Here is a 27890-nt window from a genome sequence, read left to right as displayed (position 1 = left end):
CTGTCTCTTCCAACTACAATCTCTCTCTTTAAGATATTTTGCCAGGAATGCCCAATTTGGCAGAAGATCCAAAGATTTCAGAACTGGAAGAAATCTAACACTTTTACTTATTGGGACCTTTCAAGGCTGTGAGGAAAAGAAAAGCACCTCTCTCCGTAATACTGATCAGCAAATTTTCTTCCTCCATGATGAAACTGGTTTGGCTGGATCACCAGTAATATTTTTGACAGAACTGAAAATTTTATGAACTCTTCCTCAAGATGGGCTCCAGAAATAGAACAAAATACCATGGAACTCAAGAACTATAAAAAGATAACTGGTAAAAACGGACCTACTATAGTCAAGATGAAGTCAAGCAGAAGTCCTTGGAAGAAGATAATCAGCACTGAGCGGAAACCAGAGAAAGAGTCATTTATATATTCAACAAACTGTATACTTATCAAATTCAAGACTTCATGCTGGTTATCTCTTAGCAGAGATGATATTTGATTATAAATACTGTCTTAAAGGGCTTTTAAGTTCAGAGGTGACATAAAAATATACACAAGTAATGATAATACAGAGTAGAAAACATTATTTCATTAGAATAGAAATAGAGGTAAAAGTGCCACCATAATCACAATGATGATCAAAAACGTCTGGAAGTGGCATTTGAACCAAAAGTGCAAGAGCTTACTAAAAGAAAGCCAAGTGAAAGAGGTGAAAGACAGCCCTAACTGTAAGTTGTAGTAAACATACTAATTCTGGACCACTTCTACAGTGTAGGATCCAATCCAGAGCAAAATCAGAATTTCGGGACCCTTTGATCTTCCCAAGCATCTCACATCTAGCCTTCCAGCCTTAAGTCTTTAAGTGTACTATGGGGGGAAGCAGAGCTTCAGTTTTGAGATCATCTGACTATTTTGGTCTTGCAGACATATCATGGTTTTCTGAAAGAAAGTGAAATAATGTTTGCAATGATATATTGAAGTGATTTGAAGAAAGACTTTACTTTTTTCGGTTGTCTAAAGATGGAGCCTGAGGCAGGGTGATATAGTAAGAGCCCAAGACTTGAGGTCAAGTTCAAGTTCCAGACCTCACTCGTGTTAAGACCCGAGTACATCATTTACTACTTTGAGCCTTAGCTTTCTTAATCTATAAAATGGGGTTTCATAGAAACTGCTCTGTCCCCCTAACTAGAATCTTATGAGAATCAAATTAAATGAGTTCACATTTAAGTTAGTACCTTCCTCCTCCTTAGCAGCAGGAATGTGTCTTGTGCATCTTAATTTCTTTAACCCCTAGCCCATAATAGTACATATACCAGATACTTGATTAAGTATGCTGCACTGTGTTGCCCTTTAAATAAGGCACACTGGGCACTTGCTATGCCCTTGTTTATGAATGTGGATTTGACCGCCCCAGTGGCTTATTTATCCCTTTGGTCTATCATAACTAATTGAGGTGGGCTTCTCTGATGAAGTACAGTGTAGTCTTCCTCAGCTGTAACCACTGATGTTTCTATTATGTCATGCCATTTTCCTGCGGTCACCATTCATCAACACACACACAATGTCATTTGTCATATAAAAGGATTTGCTATTCAAGAGTCTGGGGTCTGTTCTGTGTTAGCTAACAACTATCCACCATGGGACTTCTTAGAACACTGCGCAGCAGGAAGTCATGTTGTAAATGATTTGTTTTATTTCAGTCATGTCATCCTGTGTAGCTCTGCATTGTTTTATCTGGGCTATGGAAATAGTTTTGAGTGTGAGTGGTCAGAATCAAGCAGTGTTCTCTCACTTCATCAAATCTGGCACATTTTCGCTCTGGACAAATCCAATGGACATTTTGCAGACCTGCTAATCTCAGGAAGACTGAAGTTTTTAGAAGGCTGTTCTTCACATTGAGGGGTAAGTAGCAAGGGGAGGAAGTGTTTGCTACTGTTTGGGTCGTGTTTTCTTAGCTTGGCAAAGAATTATAACTTAATGGGATTGATTAATGACTCACACACAGGAGACACAGTCCAGTAGTTTGGCTGAATAAGGCTGAGTGCCTATTTTGCTTTTCACTCTCCCATGATCTTTAACAATTGTAAAGTATCTACTTCCCCAGTTTACCCTTGGGAGTAGATTATACCAAAAAGAAATGTGCTTCGAGTAGAACTTAATGTGCTTTTTCTGAAACTCTCTGGGGACTATCACCCTCAAGAGAATGCTATGTCTGATTTACAGAGATAGTGGGGTTGAGATTTAAATTCTCTTGAAATGGTTTTCTGAAATTGTATCATTTGATTTTATAAGATGTGCTTCTAGAACATTTCATTAGGGAAGGTTAAACAGTCAGAATGATTTGGTGGAGAAGTCAGCACCTTAGCAAGAAGATAAGACCCAGAGTATGAGAGCCAAGAGGTTTGGCACCAATCATTCAACCTGGGCATACTCTATCATGGTGGTTAGGTGTGTTCCTGCTGACTGTTTCAAAGCTCTTCCTAGCTAAGGAGCAAGTCCTTTAGAGAAGGAACTAGATCTTCATATTTTGGTTCCTTTTGTTAATTTATACATTGATGCAGTGAACAATTGAGTGTGTACTAGGCAATAGGGTAGCAATGTGAGCCACACTCAAGCTGCTACCTTCATGGAGCTTGCTTTCTAATGCTGGAGAAAGCAATAATCCAGGAATAATCAAATAAATATATTCAATATATTATCAAGTTGCTATGAATGCTATGAAAAAAATGAAGCAGATTAAAGGCATAGTACTAAGGAACACTGTTTTAGATCAAAGAGCCAGAAAAGGTTATTAAGAGGAAGTGACATTTGAGCGGGTGCCTAAATAGAGAGAGGAAGTGAGCCATGCTGATGGGTATCTAGGGAAAGGACTTTCCAGATGGACAGTCAGTATAAGTATGAAGCCAGTATGGGCTTGTGGTTAAGAAACTAAGTCTCTGGAGTTCGGTTGGCTATGTTCAAATCCTCTCTGCCACTTATATCTCTGCATGAAACAACCTTGATGATAATAGTTAATGTTCAGTAAGTACTTACCATGAGTCAGTTATAACACTAAACCTTTTATATAGGCTCTCTTGTGGAATGCTCACACCAACCCTATAAAATCAGTACTACCATAAGTCCCATACTACCAACAAAAGAATGAAGCATAAAGAGGTTAGGGAATAGTGGAACCAGGATTCCATCACTGCAGTTCAGCTGGAGAGCTAGTAGTTTTTAACACAAAATAAAATGTGGGATGAGCACAGCCAAATGTGGGAAAATTGGGACATTTGCTATGGTAACTTCTCTCTCTTCTGCCAGTGACCTCTTTTCCTCCAACGCTGCCTAGGGCTTTCTGAGGCGGTTTGGCGGGGGTGGGGGGCATACCCATATGCATAACCACCTCTTTTTCTGGGCTTTTCCCCACAGAAATCATTCCTGGCTCCCAACCCTTGGGGAACAGCCATTTTGGTCTAAGTGAACTATCAAATGAAGCTTAGCAAAAGTGCCAGTGGGAATTGTGATCCAGTAGAAGTAGCAAGACATGATCAGTGATGGCTCTGCAAATTACTAGCTGTGTGACCTAGGTCAAGCCATAGGATGTCTGAGCCTCAGTCTCCTCCTACATAAAATGAATTGATACTATTTCTAATGCCTACTTCATCTAATAGTAAATATTATTTCTCCTGTGCAAATCAAATGAAGTCATGAATGGTAAAGTAAAATATAAAAGAAACTGGAAGCTATATTAAAAACCAGTGTATTGTTATAAAATGCAAATATGGTCTGTGGTATGTGATATGTTAATTCCTTGATTACTAGAATATACTACTGTGACAAACTTCTGGCCCTGTTTTATATGTATATGTCATACCCTCCCACTCCTTTCAGTTCTCAAATTTCATTTCTCAGAACAATGAAAATGTCACTTGGACTTTCATTAACAATTTATTTTAAAATGTTTATGTTTTAAGAAACTAGATAAATTGGAGCAGTTTGTCCCTTTTGGAGTTGAAGCTATTTGACTTTGTAATTTCAGCCATGCGTATTTATTTTATTATACAGAAAAACTTAGTTAACCAGAATGTTAAGTGGAACAAGGAGTTTTAGATTACTAGTTCTTGGTTAATTAAAAAAGGAAAAATAGGGCATCTGGGTTGCTCAGTGGGTTGAGCCTCTGCGTTTGGCTCAGGTCATGATCTCAGGGTCCTGGGATGGAGCCCCACATCGGGCTCTCTGCTCAGCACAGAGCCTGCTTCTCCCTCTCTCTCTGCCTGCCTCTCTGCCTACTTGTGATTTCTCTCTGTGTGTGTCAAATAAGTAAAATCTTAAAAAAAAAAAAAAAGCAAAAAAGCATTAGAAACCTCTTTCTCTTTCTCTTTTTATACTATAGAACATATTTTTGAAATATATCAATTACTCCTCTGACTTAGGAAGTAGAGAGCAGGGAAGGTAACTAAATCCTTGTGTGTGTGTGCGTGTGTGTGTGTGGCAGAGAGAGAGAGAGAGAGAGAGAGAGGAAGACTGATTCTGCTATGGAGAACAGAATTGCCATGTTGAACATCTCTGTTCAGTGTTCAACATTGTATATGTAGTCACGAGCAACATAAGAAGTTGAGTTAAAGATGAAAGAACCTCAGACATCACCTGGAATAATGAAGACTCATTACAGTTAAAAAGATGTTAGCTACATAGTGGTTAAGGATTCAGATTCAATGCTTCAATGCCAGCTCACTTGGATTGGAATCCTGGCTTCATTACTTGGTAGCTCTATGGCCCTGGACTTATCTGAATCTTTAATGTCCTCATCTGTAAAATGAGAATAGGAATAATAATATCTACTTCATAGAGTTATTCAAGTGAAGGCAGTGTCTGACGCATAGCCAGTACCCTATAAAGGTTAGAATGATTTTGCTACATTTGTGGTGATGAACACTTTCTATGTCTTTAACATATTAATCCATAACAACTCTGTGAAGCAGGCACTATTACTATATTTATTTTACAGATGAGAAAATTGAGTAAGAGACAGTAAGTGACTTGCCTGAAGCCACTTAGCTAGTACCAGTGTGGCCAAGTAGCTATCCCACAGCTGCCTGGCTTGAAGTCCATGTTCCTAACCACCAACATAAGCTACTTCGGTTATTTATTTCTGATTTCAATCCTTCTTATCAGTAACTTATTTTTCATTATGTACTTTTGTTCTCAGGGTTAGAATAAACAATAAGTATTTATAGAATGGGAAGGTATTGAACAATCGAAATTGAGATCTGAATGCTTGAATCCATTTAATTGAGGTTTTTGAGTATTATTTCTTAGTGAACATGGTCATTTAGATAAGTCACATATTGGGAGTGGCCTTGAATAAATTATTTTAAAATTAATAATTTTTTTGCATGAAACCTACTAAAGTCATCACAAGACTCACCTAGAGGGATTTTTTTTCTGTTTGGCTTTGGAATGCTTGGAATTTATTTGTTGTTGTTAATATTCTAACACAGAATGTATTCTCTCAGAGGTTCAGGGTAAACTTTCAATGGTGCCTAACACAGTCCATACCCACCTGGGTGCATACTGACATTACTTGATGTGAGTGATGGATAATTGACAGATGTAGCCTGTGAAGATGGGAGGATGGGGTGGAGAAAGTTATGCATGATCAAGTCTGTCTTTTCCAGTAATAGTAATGGGTCATGGCTGCGTTTTAAAGGGAAAGGGAAAATTACTTTTCCAACTCAAAGTATAAAACTATGACTCATGCTGGAATTGGTCCAGAATGTTGGTCAAAGTATCCAGATTGACAACTAAAGCTGAAAGATCTTGGGAAGACATTGTAGAGAGCTGAAATGCAGGGACAGACATATGGGAAGTTTAGGTTCATTGGAAAAACGTGAACTGGTTAGAGAAAAAAAAAATAAGGAAAGCAGAATGTATAACATTTTAAAAATCAAACAAATGCCTTTAAAACGAATTTCCTGATCACTTTTGATAATCCTAGGAACTCCAAACTCCCTACCCAGCAAATTAATGGGATATCCAAAGAAAACCAATCCCTCCTTATAAACAAAGTGGAAATTTCCTTCTTTTCCAAAAGGGCCCTAGTCCCAGCCATAGAGGAAGCATGGAGACGAAAACACATCTCTGCCTGAAATGACCTCCTATTTTAAGAAAAAACAACAGCCTCAAGAGAAGGAAAGGAAAAACAAAGTTCCACCCAGAAGGAAATTGTATGTAAACAACCCAAAGGGAGACCAAGAGGAGAGGGTTGGAATACTGAAATAAGCATCAAGCAAATGGCCTCTGATGTTGTCATTAGCCTCTGACAATGTCAGAATTTGAGCTTTGAGACAACTGCTTTGTGATTGACAAAAAGAGGTTGGGGTGGGGGAGGATCTGGACAAAAGCAAGCTGGTTTATAAGTCCCCTCTGCAGCCGTGGAAACTTTGATCTTTGAAGTTTGCCTATTTTTTCAGGACTCTGCTAGCATGTAACCCAGGGGAGATCAGCAACCACAAAACGTTGGCTATAATTTTCTGCAATTTGTCACATGCCCTCTTCAAGCCCTGGTGAGATGGTTTTCTTTTATTTTTAAGCCATGGATGATAGTAAAGTAGTTCAGGCAAGATAAGAGCAAACTGGAATCTTCCCAATTCTTCTAAACCTGGGGCTACATTGTCCTACAGGTGTATTTTAATTTACTTTTACTGCATGTGTATTTGGTTTGGCTCACATGGTATTAATTTTCCCCTCTTTTTGGATCCAACATTTAAAAATAAAGATAGTCCAAGTCAAAATTGGATTTCTATTTACTCTTGAAAAATCTGGTGGCACTGGTCCCAAAGTCCTGTGGGGTAAAGTCTGAATCTGAGTCCCTGCTGTCCTGTTCAGATGGGGCAAGCACTTGACATTCTGATAGTCCACAGCCTGCCAGCATCACTCAACCTGTCACCTGTTTCCCCACCCATGGGAATTTCTTCAGTTGATCCATGTACATCTGATCCGTACACATCTTTAGGAATATTGCCTGCTTAATCCAGATTGCAACAGCCTGCTGAGAAGGATTCTAAGGCTGTGTCTGGATTTGGCATAGAAGTGATGGTTAGTTGATAACGTCCCATTTGGGCACAGAGGGAGTGGGTGGTAGCAGAGATGCCAAATATTTGTCCTCTCTGATTAGTTTTATCTCTGTTTAAGCCTGCATCTTGCCTTTAAGTAGCATCCACTGCTTCTTAGTGTACTTTCTCTATAAACATTCTCGAAACCCAGTACATTCTTTTCATCTCCAAACCTATATACACACCTTCTATATAGAATCTCATTGAGTCTAGAAATCTGATTACACCCAACTTCTTTTCATGGACCCTCAACCACCCTGCGAGCAGCTCCTGGTGTAGTTTAAATAAGTGAAAGGGAAGGTACCGAGAAGCTGTAGCACTTGTTTTAAGATGACAGGTGAAGGGCAATCCTGTCGGGACCCCTCTCACTCTTGAGAACTTTTTCTGCATCTTCACTTAATAAACTTCTATTGCTTTACTCACACACGCACACACACACACACACACACACACACACACACAATGACAGGTGAAGCAGCTGCCACTACTGTGCCCCCAATTATCTATCTATCTATCTATCATCACATATCTATCTCCTCTACCAACCTATGTATCTATCCATTTAGACTCCTAGCTGTCTGCCGTAGGAATCAGACCTGCAGGTATTTTCTCTTCTTCTCCAAGTGGCTTTTTACATCTTCACCATGGTTCTCTGCCTACTATCCATTGGCCAGCCCCTATAATTAATGGAGGCCAGTATATAACCAATCCTTTCACACAAAGTGGCCTGCCAGAAGTCCAGGGGTGGGAATCTCGATGAGCTGCTTTTCAAAGGTCTCCAACCCTTAAATGAAACCTCTTTGGTGCTTTTATGAATTCTGTTGTTGGAGTTACAAGGACCCTTAAGAAAAATGCCTGAAATCAGCTGGTCCTGCCATCACTGAAACCCAAAGGGAGGAGCTCCACAGGCGAGGAACTGCTCCCTAGATGTCTTGAAGTTGCCTGTATTTCAAAAGAATTCAGCTTACCACCACTGTGGCTTTTAGCCTCTCTAATAAAGCAGTTTTTAAAAAGCTAAAAACGTAATCTGCCTTTTAAATCTGCTCTTCCTGCTGAGTCTAAATGGGGTTGCAGCAAAATGCCTGGCCAGCATTAGAGTTCTCTGAAGTCAATCAGCTGAAATGGGGTTGCTTGGGGGTTTGAAATATATTTGAAAACACTCCAGGGGTGGCACAAAATAACTGAACAAAGGCAAATTACATGAAAGGAGAAGCAGGTGGAGGTTTATAAAGCTAAAGAATCACTTGTATATTTTGGAAACATCAGAAATTGAGATAGGGTTGCTGACCTAAGAAGTTCATCTATCTGATCATAAACATGTTTTTCATTAGGCATTAGGAAAAGATTGTGCTAATGAATAGGGCTTCAAATACACAGACTGGAATAGGAAAGGCTGTATAAAATCCTTGAAGAAATACTCTTACCCATAGAGGCGCTGAGGCTAAAATATGTCATTGGCAAGAATGGGCATTACTATAATGTTTTCTCAGCAGATTTGAGGAAGACAACATTGTAAATTTTCTTTATCTTATTGAAATGATGGAATTGTTCTCTGAGAATTGACTTTTTCTTCTTCTTCTTCTTCTTCTTTTTTTTTTTTTTAAGCAGGCTCCATGCCCAGTGTGGAGACCAGTGTGGGGCTTGAACTCATGACCCTGAGATTAAGACCTGAGCTGAGATCAATAGGCAGACACTTAAGCAACTGAGCCACCCAGGAATCCCAAGAATTGAATTCTGGTTAGACAAACTCTAGTTTGCTCTTATAGTGCATGGGGAAAAACATTTCACATAGCAAAATCCTACCGTGAATAAACTGAAAAATTTTTAATGTAGGCAGGATTAAGATTGTGACATGTAACACATTATTTTCTCAATAATTCCTGAAAGATAATGCATCTATAGATCAAAGTCACTTAGAATTAAGGTGACCTGTGGGGAAATAAATGTAAATTGCTGATTACCCAACAAAAACGATACTTTTCAAATAAGGCAGATTTGGATGCCACCCAAGAGATATTGCTCTAAGACCTTGAGAAAAAAAACAAGACCAGTTTTCTGGTAAACTTGCTGGTCGAATGACATGACCTGTCTTAAAATTTTACTTGGTCAAAGTGATTTCTAAACATGAGAGGGAGGATAATTAAGCAGTGTAAAACGTACTGTAAACATAATAAATCTCTATGCAAGACGGTCTTCGACATTCCCTTTTTTATATTTTCACTCTATATGGAATTTAGAGAGAGTGGACAAAGTTGCCAGAAGTTTCTGTTCTCTTTGTTGGACAATAGTAAGGAGGTATGAACTTGAAAATGTAGCTTTTGCCAGCACACAATTGCTTGTTACCCTTTGAAGGCCAACGTGTGTGCTGAAAGAAATACCTCAGAACACTTGAGAAGGTGGGTGCATATGAGTAAATTGTGAGGGATTAAAGCATTGGTTTGGATGAGAATGGAAAAATTCAGTTGCTTAGCCAAGGCAGTTCCAAATGACTTTGATCTAGATATCTCAGGAGAATGAACTTGTGCCATTCCAGCATTTTCTGGTTTTGGCTAGGCAATGCGTATTGTAAAGAAATAAATACAAAATAACCCAAAGTTTTTAATGGGTTTTTAGAACTTCCACTTCTGGCTGCAAATAGGAGACAAAAGGCAAATAGATATTGTTTTAAAAATGCTAAGCCAGGCTTTTTCTGACCTCAAGAAAACATTGGGGTTTGATTAGGTTCAGATTTGGGGCAAGTTTCAGGGTAGTGTTTGTTCTAGCAACTTCCTCCCCATCTCTGTGGAAAGTGTTGGTCTGCTGTGGTTCTGGAAGCCATGCTGTAAAGGCTCTAGGCTAGGGCATCATGAGACAGACTTTAATCTGTCATTTGTGCCTCTGCCCACACTTTCTTCAGTGTGTTCCTTGGACTTGGGCCTCCCCCGATTGCAGGAGCCTTTCCATGACTAAGCAGAGCCCAGGCTTCTTCTTGTCTCAACTCTCTACGGAACAGCCACTATGTTTACCTTCCATTTCCAAGCATCTCTTGGGGGATCAGCCTTTGTCTCCTTCAGATGAACATCCATTTCTGCCTTCAGCCAAACTTCATTCCACTGCTCAAGCTGCACCTTGGATTTGGGGGTTTTTCTTATGATCAGTTAGTTAGTTCTTTCTGGCTGTATCATTCATTCAGCTCAAATCCACTGTATATTTTTTAGAAGGAAAAATGGTGATGTCTTCTGTAAAATAAGAGGAGGACAGGGAAGTAATTAATATTTTGTGGGAATCTAATATGCTGTAGACACTGTCCTAGAAGCTTTATCCAGGATCTCATTTAAACTTGACATCAATCAAATAGGATATAAAAGATTAATCAGAGGAGATAATTCATATAAGACACTTAGCACAAGGCATATAGTAAGAACTCAATAAGGGTGGGTCATTATCATTATTTCTTCAATTCCTTCCTAGGAAGGAAGGGGCTCTTGTTTGTGTTTTCCAGAATTTCTTACCATGCCTTGCTATTTATACAGGTTGATAATATTTGTTGAATGTCTGAACGAATGGATTTTGCAGGAGTATCGTACTACTGTTGCTGATTTTCTTTTTGGTCAACAAGATATTTGACAGGTTAATTTATGTCCCTTTATACAAAACCATAGTTTTGAAGAAAAATCTTACATCAAAATGGTCCAAATAAGGCAAAGGTTTTCCCCTTACTTCATCTTTGTTTCTTTTTCTTCATCTTAGTTATTAGCCCTGAATTCTAATCAGTTATATACTTCTTGCTTGGATGAAATATAAATACACTACTTAGATGTCACTATTTGATAAGCCCAAACAGAGAAGGCAATGTTTTCAGACAGACAGACTAGGTTGAAATCAAGCCATGGGAACAGGAAAGTTAAGAGTGTGGGAAAATAGACGATTGCCTGAAAAGTTATAATTGAGAAAACCAATATAGGCAAATATTGCAGGAACTGCAAGGATTTGGAATGCAATTCCTCACCATAAATAGGGCAACATGGATTAATGGAAAAGCACTTCCTCTCTTTGGACCTCCTTCAGTGTTCTCATCTGTGAAATGAAAAAAAGTCACATAGGTGAATTCTAGACCCTTCTAGCTCTAACGTGAGATTTTATTTAATGCTAACTTACTTCAATTATAGGTGCATGTAGAATATTTGAGAAATAAGAAATACAAAGGCCTAAATCTATATATTGCTATAAAAATGTGACTGACCAAATCCACTGGATAACTTGTCAATCACGAATGTCAAAAATAAATGTAACTTATTATTTAGCCTCCTAGAATGTTAGAATGGAAGACTCTCAGAGACCATGGAGTGACCTTTTTTGTCATGGATGATGAAAGTTTCAAAGAACAGACCCAAGGTCACTTGGCTTCAGTTGAGATCTCTGAACTCCCAAGAAGCTACTCTTCATATGACATCGATGTTACTGAATTGATTGCTTGATTGATTAGACTGACTGTTCCATGAAACCCAGAGAATCTTCTGAGCAAAGCAGAAAGATACAAGTAAGGAAGGATATTAAAAGTCAGAGACAGAAAAAAAAAAGTCTGAGAAATGTAAGTTCTGCTTAGTACCACTTCATCTTACGAAGATCTGGCTCATTTGTCACCTACAATCAAGGAGAAAAACTTAGTTTGTGTTTTTTTGTTTTTTTCTTTTTCCCCCCAAATCTACTCCAGGAATGTTTGATGGTTACATCTTAACCTATATTCTTACTTTACCTATAGTCTCACTTTGTAAAACTGATTATAAAATTCCATTTGTCCCAATAAGTTAAATATTAAATATAGAAGTTTTAAAAAACTAGCATTATACTAGTTCTGAACTTATCCCCAAGAGAAGCAATGCTAAGGATCAGAACTTTTTAATCCTTAATTTATTTTTGTGCTAGAAAAACTAACATAGTTTTATGTACTGACATTTAAAGTTTGAATGGTACATTAGTGTAATTTTCAAGATTTCAACATGAACATCTATTTTATATATTTTTTAAAAGATTGCAAAATTACTTCTCTTTTTGGGAATGATAAATTCTTATTGAAGCATGGAGTTTCTGTTAAAAAATCTTTTGTAGAATTCATATGCTAAATATCAAACTAAGTAAGTGTCAAATTTTGTAGAAATAAAAAGAAATTAGTGCTTTCAATTTTATTAGCATATAGAGAATCACATGGCACACATTTGAATACTAAAACATTTACAGAGGTGTTAAAGTAAGAGACATTTATCAAACCTCTAGAATAGATTCCTATAAGGCTGGGTGCTTGGGAGATACCCCCTCCCCCTTAGAAGTTTATAATCTAGTAGGTTAGGGGTCAACAGCGTTTTCTGTAAAGGAGCAAATGGTAAATATTTCCACTCTGTTGGCCACATAATCTCTGTTGTAACTTTTAAACCTTGCTATTGTAGAATGAAGGCAGCCATAGACATACATAAAAGAGTAAGAGTGACCATGTTCTAATACAACCTTATGAATGGACACTAGCATTTGAATTTCACATAATTTTTATGTGTTATAAGATGTTATCTTTGACTTTTTTCCCAACTATTTAAAAATGTTAAGCTTGTGGGCCACACAAAAGCAGGCAGGGGGCTGAATCTGGCCTGTGGGCCACAGTTTATGGACCCCTGTAGTAGATATGTATGTAAATCAATAGAACACATGGACCAGCACGCTATGATGGAGGAGACAGATGCTATGGGTGTATAAAACAGGAGCGATTCATTAGGAAAGGCTGTATTGCTAAAATCATTACAGAAAGAAGCTTTGTATTTTCATATATTTTTGAAATAAGATTTACATAACATAAAATTAACTACTTAAAAATTAACAATTGGGGTACCTGGATGGCTCAGTGGGTTAAAGCCTCTGCCTTCTGCTCAGGTCTTGATCCCAGGGCCCTGGGATGGAGCCTCACATTGGGCTCTCTGCTCGGCGGGGAGCCTGCTTCCCTCTCTCTCTCTCTCTGCCTTCTTCTCTGCCTACTTGTGATCGCTGTCTGTCAAATAAATAAATAAAATCTTTTTAAAAAAATTAACAATTGAGTGGTATTTAGATTATACACAGGGTTGCTCTGCTACCATCTTAATCTACTTCCAAAACATTTTCACAACCCCATACCCATAAACATCTGCTCCCCATTTCCCTCTCCTCCCAGGCTTGGCAACCACCCATCTCTTTTCTGTCTCTGTTATGAATTTACCTATTCTGGGAATTTCATATACATGGAATCATACACTACGTGATCTTTTGTGTCTGGCCTCTTTCACTTTAGCATGTTTTCTAGGTTCAACCACAGTATAGTACATACTACTGCTACTACTGTAGTACATTGTAGTACATACCATATTTTAATTCTTTTTTATGACCAAATTATACTCCATTACATATATATACCACGATTTGTTTATCTAACCATCATCTGATGGCTATTTGGGCTGTTTCCATCTTTTGGTTATTGAGAATAGTATTGCTATCAACATGTATGTACATGCATTTATATGAGTATTTGTTTTCCATTCTTTTTTAAAAAAATATTTTATTCATTTATTAGAGAGAGAGCACGAGCAGGGGAGAGGGAGAAGCAGGCTCCCTACCGAGCAGGGAGCTTAATGCGGGTCTTGATCCCAGGACCCTGGGATCATGACCTGAGCTGAAGGCAGACACTTAACCGACTGAGCCACCCAGGTGCCCCCTGTTTTCAATTCTTTGGGGGGTATGTACCTAGGAGTATAATTGATGGATCCTATGGTAATTCTATGCTTAATTTCATGGGAAATCACCAAATTGTGTTCCACAACAGATGAAACATTTTAAATTCTTACTAGCAAGATACATATCCTCTCCAACACTTATCTTCTGGGAATTGTGTGTGTGTTTGTTTTAATTTTTATAGCCATCCTAGTGGGTATGAAGTGGTATCTCATTGTGGTTTTGATTTACCATTTCTCTAATGACTAACGACATTGAATATTTTTTCATGTGCTTGTAGGCCATTTGTATATCTTCTCTGGAATATCTATTCAAGTCTTCTGTCCAGTTTGAAATTAGGTTATTTGTCTTTTGTCATTAAATTGTAAGAGTTCATTATATATTTTAGATATTAAGCCCTTATCAGATGTATGGTTTGCAAACATTTTTTCTTAATTTATGGGTTGTCTTTTCACTTTCTTCACAATGTCCTTTGATACCCAAAAGTCTTTAATTGGATGAAGTCCAATTTTTCTCTTTTCTTTTTTTTAAGATTTTATTTATTTGTCGGAGAGAGAGAGCACAAGCAGGGGTAGTGGCAGGCAAAGGGAAAAGCAGCTCCCCTGCCGCCCCCAAACACGGAACCTGATGCAGGACTCGATCCCAGGAACCTGGGATCATGACCTGAGCCAAAGGCAGATGCTGAACTGACCAAGCTACCCAGGCATTCCTGAAGTCCAATTTTTCATATCTATCAAACTTATGAAAGTTTACTACTGTTCAAAACTCCAACTTTTAGAGGTTGTATAGTTAACAAAGAGCAGGAAAACCAAATTACAAAGTTTTATATTTTCATCAGGTTGGGATCTAAGAGAACTTCAATGACATCATGATAGCTAGTATTTATTGAGTACTTCCTATATGCCAGGCTCTATACTAAGTATTTTAAACACATTATCTTATTTAAGTCTCATGGCACCAAACCACGAGACCCAGAGAAGTAAAGTGTCCCATGCAAAGTCACACAGCCATTGCACAGGCAGTGTCAAACCTGCTGTCGGGCTCTACCACTTCACAGCTTTTTCAGATTTTGTCTGAACGTTTAAGTTTAGATGCTCTGTCTTGTGGCATATGTAGTAAGAAAAAGGCTAATGTTGTCATTATGTCTTTGGTTGACATATAGGGTAATAGTGTTGTACCAAAATTATCTTTGGCATTTCAGACACACCAAATGAAAATCAAATCACACCAGATCTGTCGGGTAATTTGATAAGGAAAAGCTCTAATTGTGTCATTCCTTCATTCAAACTACTTCAACAACTAGGCAGTATCTTCTCAACAATAAGCAAACAAGAAACTGTATTAGTGAAATATAACATTTGGCAGTGCTTTTAGATACGTTATTTTGTTGGAAACTGATAAGGAGGTACTGATATTTGAATTTTGCTAAAGAACCAGTGTGGATTTGAACACAGGTTTACACACCTGCCTCCCTCAGCCTAAACGACCCAGTATATTCACAGGCTCCTATGTCTTCAATGAATCATCCTATCTTTTCCTCCTGTATACCCAGTAGTGTTAGTCAAGGTTGGACTTTCTCCTGTGGCCTCATAACATTGTTTTCTAAGTCTCCTCTGTGGGTAATTTTCTTTCCCACGTGTCTACTTATTCTTTACTTCCTAACAGTTCAACCTTCAAATCTCTGATCCTCCCTGCAAGAATTCTCTATTCTGAGACTTCATGATGTGCTGTGTCTTTGGACTCCTGCTGCTAACTACATTTGTATGATTAGGTGTGAATTTTCTTCCTTCTACTAGGTCAAAGTCTCCTTACAATCTGAGTCTTATTTTAACCCTATATGAGCCCTTCACATCATCTAGTTCGCTGTCTTGGTTTTCATGGTTCTCTAGAAATGAGAAATAGCCTTACCAGCTAGAGCTAGGCCCCGGGATTCAGTTCTCTTTAGTAAAAGGTATCATCAGTGCAGTTTAAGAGAATAAATGTTATAGTGTGTACAGTATACCTTGAAAAAGTTTATTAAAGTCCTCATTCATTCACTCATTAACTCAACATCTACTTGTTGAATATGAATAAAACTGCAAATTCCTGCTTCATGGAGCTTGTGATTGTGTGTGTAAGAGAGAGAGGGACACAACATATATCAGTTAGCAGTAAGTGCTTGAAAAAAAAGAAAGTCAGGTGGAGGGATTTGGGAATGGTGCTGGGAACTGAGTAGTGGATAGTCTGGACAGGAAAGTCCTTTTTGTTAAGAAAGCATTTATCTGATGTGTCTGGCTGGTTCAGTCAGTTAAAAGACTGCTTTGGGCTCAGCTCATGATCTTGGGGGTCCTGGGATGGAGACCCTGCTCAGCAGGGAATCTGCTTCTCCTTACTCTGCCCTTCCTGTGTTGTGCATGTGCTCTCTTGTTTGCTCAAATAAATATTCAAAAGAGTCTTTTTAAAAAAGAAAGCATTTATTTATATTTTAATTCCATTTAATTCAATTTTTGTTAAGAAAGCATTTAAGCTGAGATCTAAAGGAAGTGAGGGATTGGACTATGGCTATCTGGGGAAGAACATTTCAGGCAGAGAAATAGTTCAAGGGCTTCAGGCAGAAACCTGGTTGTACTGAAGTGGTGGAAGATGGGGTCAGAAAGGTAGGAGAAAGACACACCATGAGGGTCTGTAGGTCATTGTGAGAAGTCTGGAGATTACAATGGGGAAGGGAAACCACTGGGGGTCTTGAACAGAAGGGTGGCAGGATTTACCTGATCTTAAAGGATCACATAGACTACTGTGTCTGACCCCTTTATTGACTATATCTCCTCAATGTCAGGGGACATGTTTCACTTATCTTTCTGTCTCTAGTCACTGGTGTAGTCAGACTCCTATTTAGTATCCACTAAGTGCACGCTGGACAAATATTTGCTTGGGCTATCGATTGTTGGAAAGACCGTGAAAAGAACTCAAGAATCGAAAAGTTCCCTGAGTTGCCAAAACTCCAGTGGTACAAGTTACTTCATGGGAGCAATCTAAGGCCTTTTGTATTTATTCAGCAGAGAACAGTTTTGCTTCTCTTCAACATTAATTCCCAAACTAAGGCATTTCTGCAATAGCTGAAAAAGTCATAGCTCCCTATGTCTTTTACAATTATAATGCCACACTAGTTTTGAAGAATTCATTAGTTGTGTGACCTTTGAATGTGAAGTAGTCTCACATTCATTTGTTTATGGAGCCCCTATTATGTTGAGCAAAGATTCACTGTCCCTGAAGTTGAGACTCTCAGAGTCTGACAAAGAAAGTCACATGTAAACAAAGATCGAGAACACAAGGCAGTGAGCTGGCTATCATGGAGGTGTGCATGGAGTACTCTTAGAATAAACATTTCATCCTGAGTTGAGCAGGCAGCTGAGAAAGAAGGTAATCGAAGGCAGGGGCACAGGCAAACCCCTGTCATATAGAAGAGCATGGCATGGGCATGGAATTGTAAGGTATTTGGGAGGTGGGGGGAGTACAGAAGTAGATGTGCCATTTTTGTCTGACAGCGTCTCCTCCTTGGGGAAGCCCACATCACCCATGCCATGGGGTCTTCGTGGGTTGTTTGTCACTCTGTCTGGCTTACTGGCCAAAAGATTTGACATGTCATCCAGGATGACCATTCACAGTGAGGTAGCCTTCTGGACTCATACAAACTGAGTCAGGTAAAAGATCCCTGTGAAATTCTTTGGGAGAGGGAGAGTATCCCTCCCTTCTTGATCAAGAGTTGTAAGAATGTGGGCTTGGGTGTGACTGTGGCTGGTTTTCTTCCAAAAGGTGAGAATTTGTCTAAGAGTGAGTCTGTAGCACGGAGGGAAGCAAGTTTAAGAAATGGGGATGGATATCTACCTCAATTTATCTACCTATCTGATCTGTATATCCAAAGAGGAGATCAAAAAAGAAAGAGAGAAAGAAGATGATATAATTTGAGCTTCTAGGTTCAGCCATGACTAAACCAACTATGTCCCTAGACTTCCTAGTTTTATGAGTCAATAAAAGTCCCCTTTTTCTTCAAGCTAGCTTGTATTTTATGTCTGGTACTTGTAGCTAAAAGAATATTGACGAAAACCACAGCAGTAGAAGACAAGACTACAGAATTGCCTTCAGTTTTCTAATTTTAAAAAACTTGGGACTTTGGTTGGTGTCTGGTAAAAAGAGTTTATTGTCAGAACACGCCTGTGCTGAGTTAAAAACTTGGACATTGCTCTCACTGAAGGCAGTTCTAGGGCCTGTATTCATTCTTTTTCAGATTTTGGCTCATTTCTGCAGTCCTGTTCATGTCCCTTTCTCTTTTACTTACGCATAATTTTTATTTCCTCCATGTGTACATAGACTTCGATGTATGTCAGGTTGCCCCAGTCTCCACTACCTCAGGCAACTTTGACATAATCTATTTGGCTTCCTCCTATTCTTCATTTAAATTAAAAAAAAAATTGTTAAGTGCCTATTAGGTTCCAGATACTGTTCTATGTGCTAGGGACACAAGGATAAACAGTTGAGACAAGTTCTTACCCTCATGGAACTTACATTTTGGTGGGGGAAAGTTCAATAAATAAACTAAGTCATTAATAAATAGGAAAGACTGCAAACATTCTGTGATGGGAATAAATAGGAGCTGGATAGGGCATACAGAACTGGGGGAGGAGAATCACTTCAGATGTGGAGATCATTGAAGGGCCTCCCTGCAGAGGTGGCATTTAACACGCCCCCCTCACACCCCCAATAATTTCAAAAATAAGCACTGCAAAGGGTTGGCAGAAGAACATTCCAGGCGGAGGGACTAGCAAGTACAAAAGCCCTGAGGGGGAGAGAGCTCAATGGACTCCAGCTACTAACAGAAGGCGAGTGTGGCTGAAGAGATTGCTGGGAGTCAGGTTTGCAGAGGGATGCAAATTCCAGATCACACAGACCCTTGGAAGCCAGGGAAATGAGTTCCTGAACTACGAAGGAGCTCTAAAAATTTTTAAGCATGTAAATGGTTTGAATTACATTTTATAAAGCTCTATAAATGGTTATTGTGTGGAAAATGGATTACAATGGATCAAGAACAAAGCAGGGAGACCTGCTTTGTGGCTATTGCAAAGTTAGGTAAGAATTAAATGTAGCTTGGACCAGGGGGTGGGTAGCAGTGATGAAAAGCAGATAGACCAAATTTATCAACAGAACTGGTAGAGCTTGCTGATAGGTTGGATGCAAGGAAAAGGAGCACTCAAGGCTAACTCCTAAGGGTTGGCCAAGCAAATATTGGATGGAAGTGCCTTTTACGAAGATGGAAAAGAATGAGAAAGGGGCAATTTGAGAAAATGTCTCAACAAATCTGTTTTAGAAATGTTGAGACAAATTATGAGCTGTATAAAGGGGTCTGCATTGGACAAATTGCCTTACCTCTGCTGAGATATACCCAACTGACTCAGTTCACCTCTAGAGTCCGGTAGCACAAGGTCCTTTGCTGTCTAGCTAACATCTGATTTCCTTGTATTAAATGCTTCCACCTTCCAATCAGCCGAGGCCATGGAGAGATGTAGGTCCATGGAATTCAATTCAGAGGTCTGGTAAACATACCCATACACAGGGATAATAATGTCTGCCTCTTCTACCTCACAGTGTTATTATGGGGGTTAAACGGGGATTCTGTAGGTAAAAAGCACTTTGTAAATTCTAAAGTGGTTGCAAATGTAATGAGTTTAAAGGACTTTGAAAGCTGTTTAATTTACCAAACCTACATATTTATACCAATTTTACTAAGTCAGTTGAAAAATTATAATAAACTTTTATTTAACCAGACTGGTTGTTGCCAGATGCCCACAAAAATGAAACAAAAATTCACATACTTTTGTGCTTAGTGGAAGGTAATTTAGCACAAAAGCTAAATTGGGTCCATAAAATGCTGAATAACAACTTAAGAAGAATTACTTTGTATTTATTGAGGGGTAAGTCACCTCTAATACTCTTTCCAGCAATAGCCTGCAGCCTGGTGTTCTGTTGGTACAGGGCTCATTTGTTGCTAGTACTCTTACTTGCTTGCAAAAGTGAGAGCAATTGCTTACAGCAAGAATTGGGGGTTGTTCCACCTCCTGTTCCTCATTTTCAGTTCACTATCCTGGAATTCAGCCTTCCCTTCTGTGGCTTGAATTCCCTTAGGTCTAACCTTCTACCCAGAACTGGCTTCCTGGGCATGTGACCTGTGCCACTGCCCAGAACCCTATGCTAAAAAGTGCCCCACACTTGGTTTGTCTCTCTGCTGTCTCTATTTTGAAATTCTTAGTAATTTTGTCTTTGAACTTGTGTTTCATACATGATGTCTGATGAAACAACAAAGCATGCATTTGAGTAGCTAAGGTATGTGTACTATAGCTCCCTCTTCTCCCAGCTGCCCCATTTGCAGATAGCATGCACAATATCCTCAGGAGCGTGGAATTTGGGTGAAACCACAATGCATGAGAGTTGAGCAACACTGAAAGCAAGTACAAAGGAAGCATGTTGCATCTAGTACTGAATAAAAAGTTATTCAGAGTACTAAAAACAGCCCCCAAAGACCATGCTTTCTGTTCAAACCAGAATTTGTTTTGGGGCACCTAGGTGGTTCAGTTGGTTAAGCATCCAACTCCTGATTTTGACTAAGGTCATGATCTCAGGGTTGTAAGATTTTCTCTCTTATTCTCCCTCTGCCCCTCCCACTCGAGTGCAAGCTCTCTCTAAAATGAACAAACAAATGAACAAACCAACCAACCAAAAAAACCACCATAATTTGTTTCAAATTCAGGAGGAAAGCAATAGTGTTCTAAGACATACATAGGGATAGGGAACCCTATCACATTTTCTCTTACTTGTACTATCCCCGTATATGTCAATCACTCATGCTGAAAATGACCAAAGGAAAGGAAAAGATAAGGCAGCCCATAACTCCTTTTCCTTTCAGTCTTTCTTTACTCATTGGTGTACTGAAGGGTAGAGCATATTGGTAGAAAATATGCATATCAAGAAGTAAAATAAAAATAATTGAGTTAGTTTTGTTCTGCATACCCACTGTTCTAACAAGAACAAAATACATATGTTATGTGAGATACATCAACACATAACAATATTTTATAATTATCATGGTCCTTTTTTTATTAGAGCATTTTGAAATATATTAAAATTAGTACACTCTCTTAAGAAATCAAAATAATCCCGTGAAACTTCTATGGACACTGTTATATTCTTTGTTCATTGACAATGCAGAAGTTCTAATCACCTTAATGTTTAAATTAATGACATTTAATTCAAATTTTACTGAGCTCTTAGTTTTGTAATGAAATTTACAATCTCACCATGTGGAACACCAATGTCTATAATAGCTGTTGAAAGGAAGAGTTCTTCCCTACTTAGATGGAGGAAATCCTACTCAGGAAACACACTTTTACTCTTGCTTTTCCCTACTGCTCCCTTGGAGGAGGAGTGACTTAATCTGATGACTGAGTTTGGAAAGGGAAGCTGGAACATACACAGTCAGCTTCTTCCTCTGCAGGGTGCAGCCACCAGCAGGAGCACAGCTCTGCTCATACAGGTGGGTTTACCACATGATATGGTTTGCCGGTCCAAACACTGGGTGGGCAATTCTTTCTAATTCTGGGGCCTAGTCTGGGGCCTTCCTAACAAGGAAGACTTCCTGTCAGTGATAAAACCCATATTCTGATAGCAACCACATCTCTAATCTGATGTTTAAAATAGTATTGCATTTTGTTAATTTCTTTAAAATACTGAGGTAATTTCCCTTGAGAATGTACTACAATCTGAATTGAACTCTGTTAATTTAAAATCAAGATAAAATGGGCTCCTATCCATCTTACCCCTTTGTCTTACTTCTTACTTGTTTCAAAACTCAGGATGGGAAAAGGGGGTGCTATTTATTGGGCCCCTGAAATTCCAACAAGGTCAACACCATTATCTTTAGAATTGGTGACAACTTCAGCAAAACTACATGTCAAGATGGTATTGGTTGCTCTCATTTTCATTTTCATTTCCATTTCCATGTTACTGTCATTTCCTTCACTCCAAAGGAGAAAAGTAAAAATGAGTTAAGTGAAGTTCTGAAACATGCCATGGGGAAAACAGAGCATGGCTAGTGACTGGTCTTCCAAGAGGCAGGGTTAACACTTTCCCATCCTAGCCTTTTGATAGAACGGGGAAACGGGAAACAACTGATTCAGTGACATATCTCAGTCTGAGTCTAAGCCAGATTCAACCAGTCTAGATGTGGAGGGAATATTCCTCAGAGAATTTACCCGGAAACTGGGAGGTCCAAGATTAGAACAATCAACCCAACTTAAATTATTACTCTTTGAAGGGCACTTGGGTGACGCAGTTGGTTGAGTGCCCAACACTTGATTTCTGCCCAGATTGTGATCTTTGGGGTAATGGGAAAGGGCTCTGAGTCAGGCTCTGCATGGAGCATGGAGTCTACTTGGGATTCACTTTCTTCTGCTACCTCTGCCCCTCCTGCATGTGCTCTCTCCCTCTAATCTAAATAAGTAAATCTTCAAAAAAAAAAAAAAAGGATTATTCTTCAGTAAAGTCAAGTTTGTCAAGTTATCCTAAGATATTTTTAATGATCATGATAAGTAAACCTCACCCACCTGTCCCTCACAGACATACACAAAAGGCTACAAATGTATTACCTAATACCATTGTTTTTTAAGGATAGTTTTTGTCAGTAAATGTGGAAACAAGAGAATATCTTTCAGAATCATCCTCCATCATCCTACCAAATCAAACTTTCAAATAAAACTGGTTTGGATCATAAAAGCCTTTTAATTTAAAAATTTCACAACCAACTTTTCTTGGCAGAGAAACCTCTGTGAGGACTAATGAGATCCAGATAACTTTGGGGGTGGTCAGCAGGCCTCATTGGATTCTGTGAAGTCCCACCTTGGTTTTCCTCTTTTTAAATGATGTCCAAAATAGATCCATTCATCTATTTTTAAACTTTCTAAAATTAGCAAGAGACAAACAGAGTAGAAAGCTGGAGCCATAGGCTACTTCATTATCTCAGTTATTAGCCTGACAAAATAAGTGACTTCCCATTAAACAGCGGTGACAGAAAAGGAGGAAGGTTTAGAGGTCAATAGCTCCTGTGGTACGTATCCCTAAATGTAGCATTTCTCTAGGGACTGTTGGAATTAACTGCTGACAAGCTAATTGCTCTTATTCTCTAATTAACCAAGTCTTGCTTCATTAGTAGTTTGTCACAATTGGACAACATTTTCAAGGATCTAAAGATCTACCCAATAATAATTAGTAAACAACTGAAATGAAACCAGCCTCTACTTGTTGACAAGATTAATTGAATAATTATTGTTTCATTGAGAATAAAAAGAACAAGGAAATGTAGCTGGGAAATCTGTGTCCGTCTTTCCTTGGGCAAAATTTCCTCAGAAACACATGCAGCCTGTCTGTTAAGAAGAGCTGCTTAATCTGTTCATCAATAGAATCCCTACATGGAATGTAATATTGAATTTGTTATGATTTATTGGGTCTTAACTATTTTCAATAATGCATACTTTTTCATATACACACTTAACATCTGTACATATTGTTTAAAACACTAACCATATGGGTAGGTTTTAAACAGGCATCTAACAAATGCTCTACACAAATATAACTTTGCAAAAACTAATTGCAAATTGTGTGCGGAAACAACTTTTGGCAAATATCTCAGAACAATGTGCTTGGTTTAGATGACTTAATAGCTGTGATTTTTGAAATTGTTCAACTGGTTTTTGAGCACTGAGTGCAAAAGACAAAAATTTACATGAAACTTCGATGGAAATTTTTGTGTGGCATAATTAAGCACTCGTGCAGATTTTGAACTTTGAAAATTGGTCACTGTGGACGGTCTGTGCTTTCGTTGTACTTGAGCCTGTTTTTTTCTTGTCAGAAATGATTTCAACCACATAGCTCAAACTGTCAGTAATAAAAGGATCCTGGCTGTCTCAGACATGATAGTTCCCTCTGGAGACTTGATAGACTGTTGGTAAAAACCCATTTGAAAAGGTCTGGAAATTTGCCGACCCCTCTATCAGTGGGAAATAAGATCTCTTGGATGACTACAGAGATGTCTTATTGTAGGAAGAAGAGGGGAGTCTACCACTCTCCTCCAATATAAGCCCACATTACTGGGCAAGCTCTAAAGCCAAGGGGAAACTGAGCAGGGAATCTAGAATGAGTGTCCTTAGCTACTTCCATGTGACAACCTTATGAAACTCACCTTAGGGGAACTTACTTTGTTCAACCAATTCTACCAAGGTGAACAAATGGTGAAGGTGATCATCTTAACAGTGATGCCAGCCACTAAGCAAGGAACTAAGAGCACTAAGTACCATATGTGCATTATCACATTGAATCCATACAAGGATCCTGCAAGAGGAATTTTCTCCCCAGTCTACAAATGAGGAAACTGAGGCTCAGAAAACTGGGGTGACCTCTAGGAAGCCACCCAGCTGATGAATGGAGGAGGCAGGAATCTAACCAGGAGCTCTTTGGCTCCCAAACCTTTGCTGTTTGCTGAGGATGGCAGCCAAGAAATAATTTACTAGAATCAAGGTCATAGAGAATATATACATGATTCAGAATCAAACACTACAATTTGGGATGAAGGGAAAAAAAAAAATCAGTTCTTCTGGGCTAGTTAATTGAAAAGCACCTCTCACTGAGAAGCTGCATTTGCCATGGGGCCAGGGGTTAAGTTTGTGCTAACAATAAACTGAGGAAGTGCTGGGGATATTTTTGTGTGTGTGTCTACTACTAGTCTCAGGTGGGAAAGCCTACTTGGCTTCCACACCAGAAGCAGCAACAGCAGTGGTACCGTAAGGCAGCCTCATGGACAAGTAGAAGCCAATGTCAGTAGACAGGGGCCGCACCGTTAGGGCGAAGCTCAAAAAGGAAAACCTGTAGCAGGCAGGAAGGTCCATGAACTGAAGAGGAAGCACTAGGCTGGGAGTCAGAGAACCTGGGTTAACCCTGGCCTTGCCCTCGGGCTAACCCTGGGCCAATCACGCCTGGGTCATGTGATTCTCAGCCCAGGTGGAACCAGATCACTCCCCCTCAGTAGCTAGCTGATTTCGGTCAACTCAAGTATGGGAGGGCACTACGGACACTGAGCTAGGGAAGCTCAGGGACTCCCATGCAGAATCAGCCCTACACAGGAAGGCTGCTTCTGTCCTGGAATGCCAATAGTGCCCCTCTGGAGAAACACGGAATCCAACTTCCGGTTTCTTCACGCCTCTGGGGAGGAAGTGGCATTGCTATCTTTGAAGTCTTTAGTGGGAGGGGGCAGATCAGTGCTGCAGTTGGGCCGCTGGCCCAGCTCCCCTCCCCTCGCAACTCACATGCAGGTGGCTCTGTTTTACACCTGGGGTTTATGGGAGAGCCTTCATTTGAGGAAAGGATTCCTTGATTTAAAAACAAAAAACAAAACAAAACAAAAACCAAGTTTCAAAATTAGTGGATTAGAAGACCTTTAAGCTCCTTTCTATTCTGAGTATTTGTGAAGAGAGGAAAATTGAGGCAGCAAGTGAGAAAGGGGAGTTCTAATGGGAGAAGGCGTCAAGCCTGATAAGATCTAGGAGAACAAATGAGCAAGCCCAGCTGCATCACGGAGCCTTTGATTGGGTTAGACCTGAGGGTCACAGCTATAGAGAGGTCTGACATCACTTTTTCAAATGCAGATACAATCTCTCCGGATTAGAAGATTCTCCCTCAGGCTCCTCCTCATTATAATTAGCCGATAATGTCCGTCCTTAGGTCTGGCTTTTCTAATTGCAGTTCACACAGGTTTTTCAGTGTAGGACTGGCATTTCCCAAAAGGCTTTGAAATGCATATCTGCAGCCAGTTGGGGAGTCTGTGGAGGCCAGTGCCAAATCCTGGTAGTGGAGAAATTCTTGTTATAGGTATGCCTCTTTTATGAAAAGTTTTAGGCAAATCAGAATTTAAAAGTTGAAATTCATGTTCAGTACAACGTGAGAGCTTGCAGTAATTCTCTGGAAAGTGGAAACTTTTTCTTTAATGCATGTAATTACCTGCTAACTGCTTTATCTATTTATATTGTGTTTCCTTAAAGTGGTGAATGGCCATGTTACCTATGGAAGCCCACACATTGCTGGGTTGCCCTTTGAATAATTCATTCCAAACAGACTACCTCAAGGGAAATGTGCTTTTATTTTTTCTCAGAAACACTTCAGAAAAGAGAACTAAATAAATGGAAAGTGGTCTTGAAAATGGATAAATACAAGGAATGAGAGAAAATTTATATTTACCTACAGGACAGTATTTCTGGGTTTTCCCCAGTTACCTCCTAAATACCTCAACGTTTGACTTTTTCAGAACCTTACATGGAGTTACACTGGGGAGTTGCATTATGTCCTAATACTCTAATTCTTCACACAGGGACCAGAGAAGCACACATAGCCCTGTATCCTGGAAAGATTGTGAAATAAGGTAGAGTCAGTAGCTGTACTTTCAGGGCTGTAAAGAAAGTCACACAGTATACCCACCTCAGGGTCCCAGAAGGGCAGTGCCCCTTGCTAGCTCAGTAAGACCAAGATTCCATATTCTAACATTTTTGCTCTTTCCATTTAACTTAAGATTCTACTCTTGGTAAAAATGAAAAGAGCTGAAGGAAGTAGATACAAATCCTACAAAAGGAAAATAACATGTGCATACTCGGCTTTACTGTGAGAATTATTTCTTAGTTATTTATACCTTAGCAAGAGTGATTTGCTCTTTCCTCTTAGAGCAGGTGCCTGCCCCCCCCCAATTTAATTTGGCTGATGTACTCATCTTATGGTTTCCAACTCTTTTTACCACCACTTTGATCCCCCAAATCCAAAGGAGACATTCCCTGTGCATTCTTTCTGTCTGTCAGGCTAGGAGGGACAGAGCCAAGAGCCACAGGTCAGCCTGGGGGACATGCTGAAGTTGCCCTGATACTGTCCAGCTGCAAAATATGTCTGCTTGGCTCCTGCAATGTTGAATGAGTTAGAAATAACAAAGAAGAGTCCAAGTACTGGGGACTCCAAATGAACATTTTGAGTTCTGTAGCGTCTCCAGAAATGTTTTGTTTGTGTGATACTGTTCAGAAAATTACATTTCCTCTCTCTGCCTGCCTCTCCGACTACTTGTGATTTCTCTCTGTCAAATAAATAAATAAAATCTTTAAAAAAAAAAAAAAAGAAAATTACATTTCTGTTGACAACTGCATGGAAATATTTGTATAATTTAACAATGCAGTTGATTGGTTTTAATGGCATATACACCCCTATGTCCCTGGGAACCTGTTCTCTCCGCAGAAGTAGGGTTGAAACATGGGGCATGTTTCTATAAGGACTGCTAAAACATTGCTAGAACTTGCAACAGAAGCTGGATATGCAGACCAGTGTGTGTTAATGGTTAATTTTGCCTCCCAACTCTCTCTCTCTCACACACACACTTTACCTATTGGGTTAATTTACCCATAGCACCTTACTTAGAGCTTGCTTTTTTTTGTCAGATTCTTGCTGCAACTGCTAGGTGGCTTCTGGGGACCTGTGTCAGTCCCATTAGCTGCATCCCCATAGCTTCTACACAGCAGGACAATCTATTATTTTATCAGCCCCATTCAACCTTACAAAAAGATCTATTTCTACGTGGGTTGATACTCTCAGTGCTGATTTCAGACCAAGGCCTGCTGCTCTATTAGCTTTTTTTCTCTCTGTGCCTGAATGCAGAACCCAGCAATGAGGAGATGAATGGAAATGCAAACAGACCCTCAGCTCCAGCAAATGCAATGATTGCTTCACAAATTTCATTTGCACAGAGTTCAAAAAGAAAGAATGAAACCGGGCCCTTAGTGAAGAAATGTAAGCGTGTTACAGAAGATGCTTTTTCTTTAATAGGAGGAAACCGGATAGACGTAAACTGGTTTTGTCTCCACTGATCTTTTCCTTAAAATTCATGTTTATCGTCTGTAAAAGAGTAGTATGTCATGCTTCCCAACTGACTTCTGGCTTTTAAATAGATTAAAAAAAATCTTTTCATGGATTATTG

At 39.2% G+C, this 27890-nt stretch overlaps 1 long non-coding RNA gene across 1 annotated transcript in view; it reads right to left on the bottom strand.

Moving 5' to 3' along the window:
* Positions 1-8534: 8534 nt before the first annotated feature.
* The window catches only part of LOC309845526, a 38912-nt gene continuing 19556 nt past the window's right edge, over positions 8535-27890 (bottom strand). Inside the window, exons 2-3 of the long non-coding RNA XR_014301327.1 lie at positions 10093-10305; positions 8535-8742 (exon numbers count right to left, since the gene is read on the bottom strand). This is a non-coding gene — a long non-coding RNA (uncharacterized lncRNA). The remainder of the gene's footprint in view (positions 8743-10092; positions 10306-27890) is intronic.

This window comes from Mustela nivalis (assembly GCF_964662115.1).
Source record: "Mustela nivalis genome assembly, chromosome: 12".
In the NCBI taxonomy this organism is placed as follows: domain Eukaryota; kingdom Metazoa; phylum Chordata; class Mammalia; order Carnivora; family Mustelidae; genus Mustela; species Mustela nivalis.
The sequence above is the reverse complement of the archived record's forward strand: the minus strand, read 5'-3'. Positions and strand labels throughout refer to the sequence as shown.